This window comes from Erigeron canadensis, chromosome 1 (genome assembly GCF_010389155.1).
Source record: "Erigeron canadensis isolate Cc75 chromosome 1, C_canadensis_v1, whole genome shotgun sequence".
Lineage (NCBI taxonomy): Eukaryota > Viridiplantae > Streptophyta > Magnoliopsida > Asterales > Asteraceae > Erigeron > Erigeron canadensis.
In genome coordinates this window covers 35,806,125-35,827,956 of record NC_057761.1, presented here as the reverse complement: position 1 = coordinate 35,827,956, position 21,832 = coordinate 35,806,125, and the positions used below count along the sequence as shown (strand labels likewise).

The window sequence follows — 21,832 nt, the reverse complement described above, 5'->3', positions numbered from 1 at the left end:
ATCTAACGGTTGATGAACTAATATGATGTTACGTGGCGGGGTTTTATTGGTTGTTGGGGTTTAAGCGACGTGGAAATGACTGAGGGGCTTTTGTTTTTTGTTTTTTTTTTGTTTTTCTGGAAGGCTCTATTGGTTGAAGAAGACTTGAACTTGGAAGGAAGACTTTGAATGGACGACTTGGAGTGGGTTTTGGGCAATCAGGGTTTATTGTTCGAACAGCTCACTTGATTTTAAAAGGTTTGAATTACTAAGAAACGTTGAGAGGTTTAAAATATATTATTGATTAAGTCTACGTTAAAAAAAGCTGAGAAAAATTTATCTGTTAAAATTTGAACTAAATACTTTAAATTTGGGTAAAACTCTTTCATAACTTACTTAAAGGCACGTTAATGGTCAATTCACCTAGATAAGTTGGCTAACATCTTTTTAATAATTTGATTCAAACAATAAGGTGTTTTTAAAAAATAAATTTTTTTGTCATAAAACAGTTGAGATATCTCAGCTAGATCATGTACATGTGAACTAAAGTTACTTGTTATTTCGTCATAATCTGATATAAGAAATTTTTCAATATAGACTAACTATATTTTCTTTCAAAAAAACAATTGTTCAGCAAAAAAATATTATCTAATAAGATTTAAACATAAAACTTTTTGTAATAATATCATAATGTCAAACGAAATATCCATCATGTTGGTGTTTGTGTGTCTATTTTATGAATGAGTTTGAACATAAATATAAATACATTATCGGCACATCGTGACTAATGTGTTTGGGGGTCAATTTCAATTTTTGTCTAGAGATGCCAAAATCAATCAATAGACACGAACTCTTTATATCTAAGATTCATGTTCTTTTCATATGCAGAACTTAACTTGCTTTTACGATAATCGTAATTACCTCTAGGAACTTGAGCGAAATTAGTAATGGTGGTCTTCATTAGTATCACATGCCCAAATGCAAAATCGTAAGAATTGATTATTAATTGCGAAATTGGTCATAAAAGAGAAATGCATTAAATTACCAAAGGTGCCTTTAGTAGTTAAGCATTCGATAGCTAGACTAGTTTAATTTATTAAAAAAGATATGTAGAAGAGAACGATATGACATCTATAAGTCAAAGCAATAAAATTTGACATAAAATAAAAGATATGAAGCGCCCACCGTGGGGCTCGAACCCACGACCACAAGGTTAAGAGCCTTGCGCTCTACCAACTGAGCTAGACGGGCTCTTTGGTGTACTGTCTAACATTGACAATATTACTGTAGCCATGGACCATGGTTAGCTTTATTGCTTTGACTAGATAGTCACATATGAAAAGAATATGGCATATTGGCATGTATGATTGTATGGTCTCTTAAATATAGTAGTGAATATAGGAATAGGAATTTGAATGCTATGGAAAGTTAACGGGACCAATAATGCATTGATATTCCATGCTTGTTCAACATATATGTTTGTAACTTGAGCGAGTAAGCGACTAACATGAAGCATAAATATACACTAAGCGACTGTTTTGATTGCATAAATATACACTAAGCGACTAACTTGAGCGAGAAACCTGTTCTATGGATTTATTTAGATTGTATGTTAATAATCCTACAAGTTATATAGCAGATTCCAATACAAGTCTATATATGCAGGTCTAACAATCAAGTTCAAAACACAAACATAAGTATAAGCCTTTCTTGACAATCCGGATTTAGGTTTTTGGTCTTGAAGCTTATTGTCCATAATCTTTAACGGGAATGCTATTCATCCGTGTTCATCAAAGATCTTAGTCCCAAGTTTTTAACCCATTCTTCTTTTCCTGTACATAACCACCAACATTTTTTCAATTTTTGTACATAACCTGCTTTCTACCATAGATGCACAAATGGATTAATGGGGTAAAGGCCTAGACTGGGCCCAGACTCAGCCCAAAGACCGATCTCATATGACAAACTAGGTGGAAACAAACCTGACATCAAAGTCCGGTGGGTCTTGTTCGGTCTGGGCTAAGCCTCGAAATGCTTTTATAAATTATAATTGTACATTATACTGTATCTTTCTAAGCAAGTTTATCCTTATGTAATATGTATCACAAGTCTTTTACATAATCCATTTTTTTTTAAGTTACATCTTTTATAAATAAGAAAATTCATTTAAATCATTCAAAATGTTTTATCTCACAAACCGTAAATCGTTATATGAAAAAAAAAATATGGGTAGTCTTAAAATTTCGTACTCTTTCATTAGAGATGCAATTACTTTTTAATTTTCGTTTTCTTTTTGGTACTTACACATAACCTACACAAACCTACATGTGTAGGTTGAACGAATATTGTGATTCGGAATGGGCTTCGCCCATCTGGAAATTCAAAAAGGGTAGCTGGTGGGGTGATAGATCATTGAGGGTATAAGTCATAGTGTGATAGGTCATAGAAGGTGATTGAAAATGATCCACAAGATAAAGTAAAATATACTATTATAAGTAAATCTTGTTTTAGAGTATGTATCACATGGGGTGAGTTATTTTAAGAACTCACAAAAAAAATGCGAGAACAATTCTGGATCACTCATTTCTTCTCATTTTCTCTCTTCTATAAAATAAGAAAATTCATCCAAGTCATTTAAAATGTTTTATCTTGCAAACTGTAAATCGTTAGATGAAATGAAAAAGTATTGGTTTTTGTCATCTTTCATTAGAACTACAATTTGATATACTTTTGACGACTTTTTATTTTTCGTTTTCTTTTTGGTACTTACACATAACCTACACATGTGTAGGTTGAACGAAAATTGTGATTCGAAACGGGCTTTGCCCTTAAGGAAACTCATAAAGATTAGCTGGTGGGGGTGATAGGTCATAGGGGGTGATCGGTGATGAGTGATCTCTTAGCCGCTATGGCTCCGCCATGGACTGACAGACTCCGTCCTTGGCCACCTTGGCTCCGCCCTTAACCATCATTATTGTATACAGATGGTCATTTACTAATTTACATGTGAAAATAAAAATCCTACAGATATGTAGGTACACAAGTACAAGGGGAAAAATGAGAATTAAAAGGACGTCAAAAATATATCGAATTGCATCTCTAATGAAAGATGACGAAATTTTAAGACTACCCATATTTTTTTTCTATCTAACGATTTACGGTATGTGAGATAAATTTTTTGAATGATATGGATGAATTATAAATTATTATTAAAGAGAGAGAAAATGGAACAAAATGAGTGGCTCATAATTGTCCTCGCATTTTTTATTTTGTGAGTTCTCAAAGGATTGAGATCATTTAAAGTTATTATTAAATTTATAGGTAAATTTGATGATTTTGAAATTTGAATTAAAATCAAGGGTCAAAATTCAAATATCAACTTTAAATACTCATCTTTGATTTTAATTCAAAGGAGATTCGTTAAGGTAATTGGGTCCTTTTCAATGTTTTACTTTATTTAATTATTTTTCAGAAAAAATAAAAGTAGAATAGATAACCTAGTCACTTTTGTATAATACTCAAGTTTGTAGTAGAATAATTTGCAATTACATTAATAACATCGAACACATTGCAAATTATTATTCTTTCTTATAACAAAAGAAAACATATACGGAGTATATAGAGTGGTGATCTATACATCACCAATTTTTGACGATACACTACCAAATATGTTTTATTTTGTTGTACAATTTAACACTATAAAACAGCTTTAGTGGTGTATCGTCAAAAATTAGTGGTATGTAGATCGCTCCCCATATATTTATGTATGTGTGCTTTCCAGTATTAAGAGTATTATACCCCATTTGTGATTTTTTTGATCGTCTAATTTACTTTAGTATTTACTAGTCTGGTGCTTGCACGTTGCGGTGGCTATAGGCATGGACATTGGACAATATAAAACATGGGCGATATGAGATGATAACGATAATTGCACACCATGCACTTGTACTAATCCGTAAAAAATTACCATGATATATGGACAACAAACAAAAGAAACATGAAAGTTGATTAGAATAGTAGTTTCAAAACAAAGTAAATAATCACATAAGACGAATGTAATTACCAACGTTGTGCTGTTAATAAAAAGAAACTATTATTATAACGTAAACACATGACAAAGGAAAAGTAAAGAAAAACTCTTGTTATATTTTGAAAAAATTACACTTTTGGTATCTCAAGTTGTCAGTTTTTTCACTTATAGTCTCTAAGTGAAGAAATTACAGTTTTCATGCTTCAAGTTAGCTATTTTTTTCAGTTTTGGTACCACACACAGACTCCGTTTATTTTTTCCGTTAACGCTCTCACGTGACGAACACATGTGGGGTATTTTAGTCTTTTGACCATTTTTTTAAAGAAAATTACACTTTTGGTAGTTGTCAATTTTTTCACTTTTGGTACCTCAAGTAGACAACATATTTTTATTACACTATCTAATTTTCATGTCACACATTAGTATCTATTAAATAACGTACACTCAAAAATCAACACACATGATTTTTTTATTTGTTGTTGGTGTAAATGTGTAATTACGGGTGATGGTGGAATATATCTATATAGCCATATCAGATCATCCATATATCTATGTATATCTACATGTCTTTTTCATACCAAATTCAATACATAAATATGCATTAATAAATTCAGATCTTTTATATAAATCATACATCACCAGAAAGGGTTGCCAGCTATCTCCCTCATCACTAGGAACCACGACTACCACCTTAGTTAGATGTTCCGATCTAATCTCGCTTGTAGCAAATATATTCATCTGTAGCAGATTTCGTTCAGATCTCGTTTGTAGCAGATCCTGATCAAGTTTCGTTTGTAGCATATTCTGATCGAAAAAGAGGATAATTTAGGGGTGAGAGAGTTTTCAATAATATGAAGAAAAGAGATCGATGGTGGGTGCGTTTTTCAGAGACATGAGTTTTTTTCAGCCATCGATCCACCATTGCATTTAGTTCCTCCACCATCACCCGTAATTACACCAACAACAAATTAAAAAAAATCATGTGTGTTGAATTTTGAGTATGTGTTATTTGCTAGATGCTAATGTGTGAGATGAACATTGGAGGGTGTAATAAATATATGTTGTCTAGTAGAGGTACCAAAAGTGAAAAAATTAACAACTTGAGGTACCAAAAGTGTAATTTTATTTAAAAGAGGGGTGGTCAAAATACTAAAATACCCCTCACGTGTTCATCAGGTGAGAGCGTTAACGAAAAAAATCAACGAAATTTGTGAGTGGTACCAAAACTGAAAAAAAATAGCCACTTGAGGTATGAAAACTGTAATGACTATAAGTGAAAAAACTAATAACTTGAGGTACCAAAAGTATAATTTTCTCTTATATATTATTTCCAAGATTGTGGTAGAATGAATTTTAGCAACACTGTCATAGTACGTATACAATTACTTAGGCAACAATTACTAATTACTATAGCTTCTTAAGGATACGCGTTAAATTGTCAAATGGTGTATACACTTATGATTTAGAAAAAATAGTCAAAGCTTCAAAGTTACTAAAACTACCAAAGGTTATTTATAGTTTTTTATCTATACTATATTAATAAACAAATTACTCTCCCCTATTTTTAACTCTCTACCTTTAAAATACCTAAAATACTCTTAATTTTTAACACATTCTTAACACACACGCACACGCTAAATGTACCCAATATATCCCTAAAATATTTTACACCCATATTTATCCAAAATATCTATCTTCTTAATTAATTAATTTAAATATTTATACCTAATATCTCTATAATATTCTTAATAAAGTTATTTACAAAAGATACATCTCTTAACCATAAAAATAACTACACTACCATTTACGTAAATTACTTTTAGATTAATAACCACATCGTTACCACCACCGCCACTAGCACTACCCGTTGCCGCCACCGCCGCTGCATTGTACGGGTACCCATTTCATAATAAATTAATTAAATCCTAACACCACATTTTAGGCAACAAAGTTAGGTAGAAAATGAAAGTCAATGGTTTAATATAATTTTTATTCGGAAAACTTAGTCAATGTTATAAAATTGTTAAGTAAATGTTATTTATAATTTTTATAATCAATAAATAAGTGAAGATAACCATTTAGGAAAGAATTCGTCCATTTGAGCAATTGTGTATAAAGTTTGATTTTTAAAAATAGTCATAAATCACAATTAAATAATTTCATGATTTATAAAAGAATAAATATTGTATCTTAATATATACTGTCAATTTTAATAAATAGTCAAAGATCACAATTAACCAATTTCATCCATTTATGAAAAGAGTAATTATTGTATTGTAATTGCGTGATGTATTTATATGGCAAATAAACTTTGCTTAATAAACTTTGTAACAAATCATAACCAACTCAACCAGTTGATCTTTATTATATACAAAAATATTAATGGGGGTCGAAAGTTTTCAGCTCTTTGTATATATCTAAACATCTTGATGTTAAAAGATTAAGAAGATGTACTATTTCCATAGAATCTCCACCACTTTTGAGTTTTGGGTTGTTCCAGAAAACAATACAATATTTTATATTGTACCACTTTTACATTAGGTTTTACTCGAGTAACGTTTTAGGCTTTTAGCAATAAGCCAATAATCACTCTTTGATTGATAGTTAAGTATAATACTAAAACACAATGTTGGACATCAATCGACATGGTGAAGGTGTGGTGGACACAATACTAAAGCAAACAATCGACAACAATCGACACAATACTAAAACACAATGCTAGACAAAATTCAATTTGTTTTTGCCATCATCGATTTGTGAGATTCCGGCGGTGGTGGTTGGTGATTCAGGCGGCGGTGGCTAGGGGATATGGCACAGGTGCTTGGGGGGATTTGTGAGATTCCGGCGATACAAATTGTGGCGGAGATTGAGATGGTGGTGACGGTGGATTTGGTGGTGGTGAAATGAGAGGAGATTGGGGTTATGGGGACAGTGAGAATGTGAGATTGAAGATCAGGTAATTTGTGGGTTTAATTTTTTAGTATGGGTAATTTTGACAGTTAAAAATAGGATGTGTAAGATATAATGTAAAAGTGGAGGGTATTATGGGAATGAAAAAGATGCTTAAACTTAATTTTAATATCTTTTATAAGAGTTTATAGGTAAGTATACCGCAAAATAACTGTACTTTTTATTAGATAATTAAAACTTTTACTATTATTGTACTCCTATTAATCATTGAAAGTTTTATTTCAAAAGTCAAACTATCTTTAAATAGAAGATAAAATGAAACTTTTGAGTAACTAAACTAGTCATAATACTTGTACGGTTTCGGTAGTTATATAGATTGTATTATAAAGAAGTTCGAATATATCTCATACATGATTTGTGAGTATGAAAAAATTATTGTTAAAGTAAACCGACCGTCGAAGCTAAATAATAATAAACAATAATCATAAAATATAATATATAAATCGGAACTTACCTTACCTTAAATTTTTACAATCTCATCAAAATCGGAACTTATAAACATAGTGGTAGACGACAAATAGCCTTGTGATTTCGGATCGTAAACTCAAAACTTTGAAGTCTTCATGTTAATAACTTTGAAACGAGTTGAGAAAGAAATAGAGACAATTTTATTAATGAGAAAACGATTATTAAAATAAGGTTATAATATGTTTTGTATCTATAAGTCAAGAGTTATAGTTAAATTCTAAGTCTAATAAGAAAAGTGAATCTATATACAATTAAAAAAGATAACTTAAATAAATAAATTAATTAAAAGGACACGTGTCGATCAAGGATTACGTCATGTGTCGTTTTAAGAACATCTCAATCATGTTTTAGTTTATTGGTAGATACTACGTTAAGTTCACATATTATAAATTCCCTTTCTTTTCTTGTGGAGAAGAAAGCGAGACAGATGGAGTAGTATGCTATCCTTGAGGTGGAGGGTTCAATCCCTGCTAAGTGCATAATCGACTCTCCGTTAAATTTTCCATGTGTGGGAGCTTCTTGGAGTTTTCCCTTGGCAGCCGACTCAGTTTGGATGTAGCAGGATCCGGTTAAGACAACCGACTACCCACGCTGAGTAGGTGTTTACCATGTTAGGTAGGAAGTGCGTTGACATTTCTATAATATGCACCTGTAAAAAAATATAGTATTATAGTCGGTTATAAAGTGTGATAATTTTGAATTAACATTAACATGGACATAGGCATTGACATAGACAATTACTCCGTATGTCAAAACAAAAGAAGTATGCATTTGATTGAAGTATTAGTTTTACCACGTTTTTTAAGTTGGAAGGTTTTACTCTTTAAAATGTTAGGGTGGAGGAAGTGTTTCACCACCCCCTTCCGTTTATCCCTGCGTTTTTTCCTCCTCCCTGCCCGCTCCCTATTTGCACGGAATGCTTCTCTGCCCCTCCTCACCATTTTCTATTTTATTTATTTTCTATTTATTTTTAACCACCTATATAAATTAAAACTTTAATTTAAAAATAATTAATTACAAATATTACTAAACCATAAAATATTATAATATTACTAAAATCATTACATTACATTATATTACTAAAATCGTTAAAAAATATTACATTACATAATATTACTAAAACTATTAAAAACATTACATAAATAGAATGTTCAAAAAAAAAACATTACATAAACCTAACACTCGGAATAGTCCGAGTCCACAGTACTGTCGCTGTCGTTACGATGAATGTATCGATAGGATTCAGGAGACCCGGTAGCGTTGCCGGGTTGAGGAGATACGTACTCCTCCTCCGGGTCAGTATGATAATCTACATGCTGACTACCACCGACATTGCTTTACGAGAATAACGCGTGGTCAAGCGTAACTGTGAAGGTGGAAGAGGCAGTGGTAAACTAAAAAATAATTTTGTTCGGCCAGTCGATCTTTTGTTGATAAATATAGACAATGTTTGCCATATGTGTTTGTTGTGTGATAGATTTAGAAAGAATGAAGATTAAATAATAAATCAGAAGAAAATGAAGAACAATACAGAAGTAGAAGGCAAGATGAAGAAGAGGAAAAAAAAAAGCAAAAAGTACATTTGAACCGTTATGTGGGCCCCACAATTTTTTAAAAAAAGTTCTAACGGTCAAATTTGCGAGACTAATCCGGTGACCATGCTTTCGATTTCTCCCACCGCCCGACCGGCACCGTCCCGAGTGTTCCCTCCGGTACCGGTTGGGTGTCTAACGACTCCGTCCACCCTTATACCAACAAAGTAAATACATGCTTAGTGGATCAACCTGGGGGAGAAAAGCCTAGAAGGATAAAATGCAAAATTTGAAATCACCAATTTTTTTGGTATAGTTGTGTTGTCAATGATTTCAAATTTTCAATCCTTCATTTGCCATAATAGTTATGGATTATTAATGAATCGGTGTCAAAAGCTATTTCTTTTTGTCAAAAGTACAATATTGAGTCTTCATATACAAACTAACAACTATAGATTGTCATCTTTCAACGAACGATGACATAATTTAACCACCATAAAAGTATTAAATATTGTATGAAGACTTAAAAATCACGCCTAGAAGGCTATAGAAGTTCCCTATGTCGATGCTGATGTCAATTTATATTCATTATACTTGAATTTCGTTTTATACACAATTACTAAAAAAAATTACTAGAAAGGCAATTGATCATTAGACTCAGATAAGAAGACTGCAACTCTCATGTTTAATTTTGAGATGAATTATCTGTTGGAACCACGTTAGTGTGACCGTCACTAATCATGTATCATTCCTGATATGATAATTGACGATAATGAAATCCCTATGTCTAGGTAAATATATGATGAGCGTATTTACTCTTAGAGACGTAGAATAGGGTTTTCCATTAGGTGATTATAAATAAGAGGACTAATGGTATACACATTAAACACCACAATGGTTGAATGTGTAATTACTAAAGGGTGGTAAGTGTAATTACTCTCATTATAAATAGAGGGTAATTAACACTAAGTTAAGGTTAATCACACACACATAATCCCACACAAATTCGTGTGTTTACTCCTCTCAAATTCGGGCATAACATCACAGCCGAATTACTCATCTCATCCTAACTCAATCACCTTGTTTTGGGAACCCGAAATCAATGACAAACATGTTTAATGCCTTTACAGGTTCCACAGGATCATCTGGTGAGTATTTTCCCTTGAATCAATCCATGTTTATTCCAACATGTGTTATCAGAGCCGCGTTACGAAGTCCTGTTATGTTTTTGGTTCGTTACGAGGGTTTTACGCGAACTTAGAAGCTGCAGAATGAAGAAACTCGTGCTGACGGCATCACAAATTCGTGCTGACGTCATCACGAACTCAAAACTACTTCGTGCTGACGTCATCACAGTTTCTGCACCACCTTTGCGCTCATGTCTTCGCACGAAGTCAGCTATCTTCGCACGAACTCAGCTATCTTCACACGAACTCATTGCTACTTCGTGCTGACGTCATTACACGCACCAGATTGTCTTCACGCTGACGTCATCACGAACTTCGTGTAGACTTATGACTTCTTCGTGCTGACGTCATCACACGAACATCGTGTTGACTTATGTTACCTTCGTGCTTACATCATCACGAACTTATGGTCTACTTCGTGCTTACTTATTCACGAGTTATAACTTAAGTTCGTATTAAACTAAAGATGATTTCATCATTTGTGCCCAAAGGTCAAATATGATTCTCATGGTGCGTTCTTTTCCTTTTGGATAATGAATACTAAGTATATTGATTCTGCCCAAAGGTGATTTAATACACTTTGTGTGCTAAAAGGAATATTTTTTCATGCATAAGATACACGATTCTTAATTTTGTGCCCAAAGGTCAAAAGATAAGTGTTGTGCCGCATGACCCTAATGCTCATGTGTACTTAGATATTAGTTACTTCTGCCCAAAGGTGATGTAAATCTAAGTAGAGCCTTATGTCAACTTATTGTTTTGATGTTTACAATAGGTTACATATCACTGGCTTCATTAGTATAATGGTCTTAGTCTCATTACTTTTAGGAACATTACTTTAGTCTCTTACGTATTTAGGCATTACGTTAGTTCCATTACTTTTAGAGACATTACTTAATAAGCCTTGGATATCTAATTATGTTATTATAAGGAACATTATTATTAGCCCTTAGTTAAGTTTAGGCATTACTTTAGTTCCATTAGTTTTATAGATATTGCTTAGTCTGCTTTAGATAGGTAATTATGTCACTATAATCTTATTGCCCTTAGTTTTAGGCATTACTTTAATAATCTTCTATTACTTGTATCATAAATTGATATTCTCCTTATTTCCACTGTAGTACCTAACTTAGGCATTAAGCCGCTTATTGATGCAAACTTTGCTTTATGAAAGGATTAATTACCTCTAACTCTAAAGATGCTAGACCTTGACTATGTCATTCGCCATAATGAACCAACTGCTATTACTGCTAACTTTTCCGCAGCTTAGAAAGCAAATTTTAAAAAAATGGGATAGGGCGAATCACTTGTCACTAATGATGGTCAAGAACTTCATTATAGTATCTGAGGGAATGTATAAAGCGTATGCAAGTAGCTTAAGAATAAAGGAAATAACAATATTTGTGAACACATAATGAAGATGACTGACATGACTCATAAGCTTAAGAGTCCTAAAATGGAAGTCTTTGACAATTTTCTTGTGCATTTTCTAATGACCCCATTGCATGCTCATTTTGACACCTTCAAAAATTAACTTTAGCGCTATGAAGTATAAATGGTCGACGAGTGAACTAAATGCAATGTGTGTGCAAGAACATGTTCGTCTTAAGTTGCGCCAACCTAAAGTGTTCACCTTACTACTACTGCTAATTCCATTAAGAGGAAAGATATGACAATAATAATACTGCAAATAAAGTTCAAAAGGCTAATCATGGTGCTACTGCCTCTAGCTTTAAGTCATTGACTAGCAATCCTAACTGCAAATTCTCATTGTGCCTAGATTGCCTTAATTTCAAGGAACTGCTAGCTAAGAAAGGTAACTTATTTCACGTAATATTTGATTCTTTTATGTTTAATGTATCTTCTAATACATGTGTGAGTGATTCTAGTTCTATGGTTCATGTGATTAACTCAACATAAGCATTCCACACAATTCAGAAGCTACCAAATGACCAAAGAAAGCTTAGAGTTGGAAGGGTTGATCTCTTATATGTCGAAACCATGGAGACTTATGATTTACATATAAACACTTGAAAGTGTATTAGACTAGTGGATACCTTATGTGTACCGAGAATTTCTCGGAACATTGTGTCTATTTTTTCTAGTCTATCACCTTGAAAGTTATGTAATAATTCATGGTTACGACAAGATTGCCATTACTTATAATAATGAATTTCTTGGTCATAGTTTCTTTGATGGATTGTTGTATCAGTTAGAACTAGATCATAATGTGTCACAGTCTTTGTTGTCTCCTAATATTGATGACATAACTAAAACAAAGACAAAATCACCTAAATAGTTAGAGAATTCCTCCATAATGTGGCATAAACATCTTGGCCACATTTCACGAGTTCGCATGATACGACTCATAAAGGATGGAATATTACATTCTCTTGACTTTTGTGATTTTGAAACATGTATTCAATGGCTTAAGGGATTAAGAAAGGAGCCACTAGAAGTTCCAACTTGTTGGAAATAATTCACTCTGATGTTAGTAGCCCCTATCCCGCAACCATCTCAGAACATACATCACTTATTACATTCATTAATGATTATTCATGTTATATGCACCTATATCTGATCGGAACCCTTAAAGACTTTTATTAATCTTAAAATTTTGGTTTTAAACCAACTTGATCACAAAATAAAAGTTGTGAGATCAGATAGAGGAGGTGAGTATTATGGTTGACATACTGATATTGGTTAAACTCCTAATCCTTTCCATAACTTTTGAAAGGAACAAGACATAAGTAACCAATATACCATGTTTAGTTCTCCTCAACAAAATTTTATGTTGCTAAAAGGAGAAATAGAACCTTAATAGACATGGCGAAAAGTATGTTTGTCAACACTAACTTACCTATTTTTCTTTGGACTAAAGTCTTACGCACAGCTGTTCATATACTCAATGAGAGTTCCATTAGAATCTGTCCTTAAGAATCCTGAACAGAAAGGAAACTGAGTCTGAATTATATGATTGATGAGACTGTACTGCCAAAGCATAACTCTATAACCCTAACTTAAAGAAACTGGATCCTAAATCCTTTACTTGTTTCTCTATTGGTTATTAGTTTTACTGTCTTTCCTACACTACTAGCATTATTAACACGTAGCATGTCACATTTCTTGAGAACTAAGAGATCAGTAGGAGCAAGAAGCGGGGGGAATCACTCGTCGGTTATTATTAATCCTCTGATAACTCCTCTTGTACCCAACGCTGCTCCTAATATCACTGATCCACTTTCTCCTAATTAAAATCAAATACCTAATCCTTCTAATAGAGATATTACTAATGTTAAAGCATCTTATTAATAATGCTAAAGCAAAGCATCTTCTGTACTAAACCTGAAAATCAACTCAGGAGATCATCTAGGTCACGCAAGACCATAACTTTGATGATTTCATTATTTAACTGAAGTTGAGGACATTGGAAAGCTTACTAATCCTACCTCTTATTAAGATGCCATTAATAGCGATCATGCCACTTAGTGGGATGAAGGCATAATTTGAGAACTTAATTCCATATAGCATAATGTCGTTTGGGACTTGGTTGAATTTCATGAAGAATCCAAACCTGTAGGCTGTAAATGGATCTTCATAACCAAATTAGACCCGAATGGGAACATTAAACGCTATAAGGCCATAACTAGTTGTGAAGGGCTTTACTCAAAAGGAAGGAATCGATTATCAAGAGACCTTATCTCCTGTCTCATAAAGATTCCTTAAGGATCGTCATGGCATTCGTAACTTATTATGATTTAGAGTTACATTAGATGGATGTCAAGACCACTTTTCTAAATGCAAACTTGCATTAAGATGGATACATGTAAACCTGAAGTTCCATAAAGTAAATAGCACATGATCTGCAAGTTGAATAAGTCCATATACAGGTTGAAGCAAGCATCACTAAAATGGTACGTTAAGTTTAATGAAGTTATAAGAGGACAAGACTTCCTAAGAAAATCAAGTGGATTAATGCACCTATCTCAAGATCAATGGGAGTAAATTTACAATCCTTGTTTTGCAAGATCAGCGGGAGTAAATTTACAATCCTTGTTTTGCACGTGGATGATATACTTGCAAGTAATAACTTGGATATGTTGCATGAGTCGAAGCGTTTACTTTTCGTAGAATGTCGACATAAAAGATCTCAGTGATGCCTTTAATGTCACAGGTATCGAAATACATCGGGATAGGTGTAATGATGTTCCAGTTCTTTCTCAAAAGACTTATATTGAACACATCTTAGAGCACCATAACATGCAACACTACACACCCACTATAGATCTATTAGTAAAAGGAAACGTATGTGGTTGTTTCCAAAGTCTGAACATTGAGATTAAAGAAAGGGCATATGAGGATGATACCTTACTCATAAGTAGTTGAGAGCATTATGTACGCTCAGGTCTGTACTCGTTCAGATATCGCTTACATTACCGGTATGCTTGGGAGTTAACTATTTAATCCCATAATAGCACACTGAAAAGCGGCTAAAGGTTCTACGATATCTTCATAGGACCAAAGACTACATATTAGTTTATAGAAGAAGTGACAACTTAGAAGTAGTGAAATGTTTTAATTCCAATAAGAAATCTACTTCTGGATGTAAATTTATGGTTAGCTGGCAAACCTATCTTTTGACGGAGTCATAAGTAGAAACTGACTGCAACGTCTACTATGATGTCTGAACGTTCATAATTTCATGTCATGAGATGTTGTTAAAGAACCTGGTCATTGGACTCGAAAGTCGTCAACTTTATTATTAGACCATTGAAGTTTTACTATGATAACTCAGCTACCATAACTTGCTTGAACAGTAACAGTTCAACTGGTGCTGAGATGTATCTTGATACAAAATATCTGTTTGTAAATGGATTGAGGAAAATGTTCTTTGTATTGAGTACATAAGTACACATAATATGCTAAAAATCTTCGTAGGATACGTATTGAAGATGAGGCTTACTTAAAGACATATTATGATAGCATGTTGTACTTATTGGTCATTATTATTATGTTAATGAAAAAATTTTCCTCCTTATTCAGATTTTGTTTGTCTATTAGTTACACTTCGAGCTCATAACAGTATAAAGACATTATATAACAAAATTTGTCTTAGTCAATTGATCATTGCTTATTAGTTTTAAATTTGAGTAATAGTTTGACTAGTGGGGGTCCTGAGTTGATGTTCTTCTCTACGACTGTACTTATTAGCTATGATTTCGGTTTAAAACAAAATGAGTATTATTCCGGAACTTATTTAAATACTCATAGATAAATGATCGCTCGGTCAAGTGGGAGAATGTTGGAACCACGTTAGTGTGACCGTCACTGATCATGTATCATTCCTGATATGATAATTGACGATAATGAAATCCCTATGTCTAGGTAAATATATGATAAGCGTATTTACTCTTAGAGACGTATAATAGGGTTTCCCATTAGATAATTGTAAATAAGAGGACTAATGGTATACACATTAAACAACACAGTGGTTGAATGTGTAATTACTAAAGGGTGGTAAGTGTAACTACTCTCATTATAAATAGAGGGTAATTAACACTAAGTTAAAGTTAATCACACACACATAATCCCACACAAATTTGTGTGTTTATTTCTCTCAAATTCGTGCATAACATCACAGCCGAATTACTCATCTCATCCTAACTCAATCACCTTGTTTTGGGAACCCGAAATCAATGGCAAACATGTTTAATGTCTTTACAGGTTCCACAGGATCATTTGATGAGTATTTTCCCTCGAATCAAACCATGTTTATTCCAACGTTATCAAACATAAATTCTAAGTGATGTATTCTTTGAGTTAAAAAATAATACATGAAATATGAAGGTTCTCGATATTTTTTATTAAAAAGAGTTACCATCACAGTAATTAATTATTATCTTGACTTCTAACCGAATGTTGTAGACTTAAACCCATAACAGTTATAACATCCCCAAATCTGAAAACTCTTCCAACAATTACCAATGCCAAATTGCCAATGATAATGGCAAATAACAAATATGCTTATGGAGAACAGAAAACGTGCAACTTTTAGTTGTTACATCAAAATATATTGTTTCAGCTTTGATGTAACTAAATCCTGCATCTCATCAAACTCACAATAATATGCATACCAATTTGTTTCCATTATTTTTCATTTATAACGTAGATTGATAAATGATAATCATAAAAAATTTCGGGGTCATTTTGCGATCCCACCCTATTCTACGTGGAGAATTTTTCATCTTTCTTTCTACGTACATACACATCAAAAATAAAATTAATAATATTAATTATTAAAGAGAAATCTGGCCATCTAAGTAAAGATCAATGATAGTAAAAGCAGTGGCGGAGCTATGTGGTGGTCAATGGTGGTCATGATAACCCCACGATATCTATAAAACTTGAGATTTCTAGTACTAATTCTATGTATTTGTTGAGTTTAAAGGTAATTGACAACCCCACAAAATATCCACTTAAAATATCATATCTTCAGATAAGCTTGTTAGTATTATGAAAATGGTTTGGCAACCACAGTCTCAAAACCCTGACTCCGCTAATACGTAAAAGTAAAATACGGGTCCAAGATGTAACAAAAGAAAATATATAGATATGTCGATTTTTAATGGACAGTTTATTTGTTAGGTTGTTTGACCGGACAAACCTAAATTAATGCAAACTACGTTAATTAATCACACCTATAGCGCGTTTGGGGTTGAGATTTAAAGAGATTATTTAATTATTGCGTTTGCATAATGCAGTTTAATGAAAAAAATATTTGGCAAAAAATGGGATTATCTGCATTTCCATATAAACAAAACGTAGTTTTAGATTATTGGTATGTTTGGCAAAACTAGCTGGTAGCTGGTGACTGTTAGCTGTTAGTTGGTAGCTGGTAGCTGTAGCTGGTGGGTGGTAGCTGTAATTTTTTGGATATCTTTTTTGGATATCTTTAGGTGTTTGGCAAGTAGCTGGAGTTTTTTATAAAATCTATAAAATGACAAAAAAGGACATATGTAGAAAACATTTAATACAAGGGAAGTAATATATCTACAACAACTTTTTGCCATTCACAACAATCCATGTTTTATACAGTTGTACACTGTACAGTATAACGTGTAATGAGGATGAGCATGTATACCGAAATCCCGAAACCGAACCGATACCGTACCGGAATCGGTACCGAATAACCGTACCGATAGGTATTCGGTACGGTACTCGGTATTGAGTATTTAGCTTAATCGGGTTCGGGATTAATCGGTACAGTACCGGTACGAAACCGAGAAACCGAATTCCTGTACCGAATAAGAGTTTTATAATAAAAGGGGAATATGGATCGACCAAAGAGATCTGTATCTCATCATATCAATAAAAAAATGTCATTTTTTTGCTACGTAGTTTGCTGCAACCATTTTCTGCGACATCGTTTGTTCTTTTGTTCACCATCTCATGATTTATCATGTTTCATTTGTTGCATAAAACCTCCTTTTATTTTGTATAATCTTTTAATATATTATAAAATATATATGTACAAGCTTTGTAGTACAGATTATTTTTTGCTGTTAAACTATTTATGCATTCTTAAAGTGTTGAAGGTAAAAGGACCCATTACTTCTAGTGAAACTTCGGTACTTAATCGGTCCCTTCCCGAAATACCGATCCCGGTCCCGGTACCGTATCCATATAATCGATACGGTATTCGGTTCTCGCTTAGAGTCTTTTTCGGTATCGGGATTAATCGGGACGGTACCAGTTCAGTACGGTTCCTATACCGAGCTCATCCCTAACGTGTACATTTGTTGTGGATGACAAAACAATGTTTAAATATATCACTCCCCTTAATACAATATACATATAATACATATATAATATAATATAAAATTTTCTATGTTAGTTAAAGAAGATATAGTTATTATAAACTCTTGAAGAACATGTATATATAAATTAAATTAAATTAGGGTTAAAAGGTATGAATAATCTAACCTACTAACATTTACATTTTGTTATTTACAAGTGAATGATAGAATAAGCCAATAAGAAAAATGACATATTTTATTGGTTCTGTACTTTTTGAGATTAGAAAGTATCCAGAAAGTTTTCTTGAAGATTGAAATCTACTTTAGTAATTTCCTACACTAAAAATACGAAAAGCTTGCAGCTTGTTGCTAACGCTAGTAATGATAGCGTTTTGTGAAAGGGCTTTTGGAAAAATTTAAAAGCTTAAAGCTCCTTTTACCAAACAAAGTTTTTCGTTAGATACAGGTTTTTTCATAAAAACTTGAATCTTGAAGTTCTTAAAAACTCTAAAAAACTGGGTCCCAAACATGTTTTTTTCAAAACTTAGTTTCAAACACAAAATATAATTTACACAATCATTTCTTAATACCCCTTTGATACTTTAACATACTTACAGTTCGCCAATATCTTCATTAACAACCATATCTATAACCCATATTGAACTCTTATACTTTAGGAAATTCAGCACTTTTTATACATAAAATATCATTATTTCTTAATTCTAATTCCTCTATACACCTAAACTATAGTTTTATACTATTTAATAAATAAAACAACTCTCTTTAAAATTTATGGAGACATTATCTAAAATACCATTAATGATTAAATTACAATATCAATCATTTATCTAAAATATCTTCATTAACCTTTTACATCAATTATCAAAATCACTCGACGCCGCCTTTAATACCAACGGTCGTCCCCACAGTCACACCGTTGCCGTCACAACCACCACCGTATTACGCGGGTACCGTGGTAGTGTAACCAAAAACTTATACACCACCTTAAGAAAATAACTAATAAAACCCAATAATTATACGTTATTTTTAGTCCTTATGCGCATGCAACGCAAGCATTAACGTTGGCCTTTCGACGTTAATGTTCATAAACGCTTACATTAACAGTCCAATGTTCATTGGTTAGTGACAAGGTGGAGCAATTATAACCCTCTTTTAACTTTTTTACATGAGAAATGATAGTATATCATTTTAAAATATTAGTCTAAGTTAAAACCAATGAATGAAATTAAGAAAAATAATGAGTAATTTACATTTTCTATGTGTTAAGTTGATTTAAAAAATTATTAGATTACTTATTAGAAAGATATATCATTTTCCATTTTATATATATACGAACAGTCGATTTTGAATAAAAGATAAAATCATATTTTTTTATTACCTTTGAAGGTATAAACGAGGGGTGAACAAAAACCGAAAGAACCATAAAAACCGAAAAAACCGAACCGAAAACCAGAAACCATTGGTTTTGGTTTTCTAAAAACCGAAAGTTACGGTTCGGTTTTGGTTTCTAATGAAAAACCGAACTATAAAAACCGAACCGAACCAAAAATATAAATTCTTTACTTTATTTTATATTTATATCGTTTTATTATTAATTTTTGGCAAATATGTTACTATATTTGCATTTTTAGGTGTATATAATAATATCATTTATATATTTAAGTGAAAATACACAACAAGATTGATTTACTTTAATAATTGTATAATTAAACAACGTGTAAAAGATATTATTAGTTATATATAAAATTCATTTGAAGTTTGTACAACTTACTTTTACAAATGTGTTGTCATTGTTGTAGTGTTATTGTTGCTAATATTGTTTTGAAAAATTGTTGAAATTAATTATGGTGTAATTATAGGGTATAAACTTATAAACTTTTCAAGCTCAAATTAACCCAAACCACAAGTGGTTAAAAACCGACTAAAACTGAAACACTGAACCGAAATAAACTCAAACCGAAAAAACCGAAACCGAAAAAACCGAAAACGAATGGTTTTAGTTTTTAAAAACCGAATTATAACGGTTCGGTTTCGGTTTTAGCCAAAAACTAACCCAAACCGAACCGTACCCACCCCTAGTATAAACAACAATTTCCCCCCTCATGACACTAGTATTTATTTTTTTAGTTTATAAATAGTGATTGTATTAAATGACTGAATGTATAAATAATGTTTGTGTAATTGACGATTATTTTATTTATTAAATTATTTTTTGTTACTGAATGATAAAGTTTTTAATTATTAAGTTTAGTATCTTGCCATTAAAATTTATTCGGAGTGGTCTATTTTTGTTAAAAGTTTATTCTGCATCTCTTGAAAACAGGTATGTTGTGGGTCTAAAATAACGTTATGTTAAAGATAAATACAATAACATATATATCACTTGAAAATTATATTTATGAAACAAGTTTTAAGTTTACAATATCTACCATAAACTAAAACAAGATTGACATATTTTTGATCGACACGTGGCGTAATCCTTGATCGATACGTGTCCTTTTAATTTATTTATTTTATTAAATTATCCTTTTTAGCGGTATATAAATTCAAATTTCTTTATTAAACTTATAATTAAACTCTAACTATTGGCTTATTGATATAAAAGACATTATAACCTTATTTGATTGATCGTTATTAACACGAAGACTTACAAAAATTGAGTTTACGATCCGAAATTACAAGGTTATTTGCCATCATCCACTATCCTTACAAATTCCGATTTTGATGTGGTTCTAAAAATTTAAGGTAAATCCAAAAACTCTAACTAAACATATATTATATTTATCATTATTGTTTATTATAATTTAGCTTCGATCATCAATTTACTTTAACCATAATTTATTTCATACTCACGAATCATGTAAAAGAATATTTGAAATTTCTTTATGAAAATATCTATATAACCACCGTACATCGTACGGGTATTAGTACTAACTTTATCTATATATAAATCTATAATAAACTAACTAATGTTGAACTTCAACATTTAATACACTACAACAAAAGTATCGCTTGTTCACACATATTTCTTCACATTTTTAATGAAGTGTGTTAAAATTTGTTAATTTATTAACATTTTAAGTTGTATAGAAAAAGTTCATATTTAAAATTGCGAAGAATTTTCAAAAATCATAATTTTTACACACTTATAAATGTATAAACAAAATGTTCACATTTAAAATTGTAAAGAAGTGTCGAACATTTTTACACTTAAAAGTGTGAAAGTTAAATTGTAACACCAAATTTCTTCAAGCTCCAGCGTGAATAAATTTAGTGTTACAATTTGACTTTTTACATAAAAAAATGTGATCAATTAATATATTTTTATACACTTTCAAGTGTGGACTTATTTTTTCCACATATATAAGTATGAAAAATCTAAAAAATTTAAAATTTTTACACACTTTTAAATGTGGGTTATTTATATACATTTTGAAATGTGAAAAAATTTATAAATTTGTTCACGCTCTTTTAAAATAAGTGTGGACAAATGACATATTTGTTGTAGTTATATTAAATAATCCATCAAAATCACATTATATCAATGACTTACACTATTCACCGCTATTGTCGTCACCACCAATCATCGCCGACACCACGATTGCTATCGTCACTAGCACCAATTATTGTCGCAACCGCTACCCGCCACCATTACGTTGCCACTATCGTTACCACCACCCATCATTGTTATCATCGTCACCGTCATTACATCGTTGTATCGTGCGGGTTGAGTTATAGTTAGTTAATAATAATCGTAGCTTCCACGAGGAAAATGCATATCGACGTATACCAAAATTGTGGTAGATAAGAGTAAGGTACACACATTAAAAAAAAATAAAAAAACATTTA

The 21,832-nt window shown here is 32.0% G+C and overlaps 1 non-coding gene across 1 annotated transcript; it reads right to left on the bottom strand.

The window, feature by feature from the left end:
* Positions 1–1,157: 1,157 nt before the first annotated feature.
* On the bottom strand, positions 1,158–1,230 carry TRNAK-CUU. Its single transcript has one exon. It is a non-coding gene; the product is annotated as a tRNA-Lys (tRNA).
* Between the last annotated feature and the right edge of the window lie 20,602 nt (positions 1,231–21,832).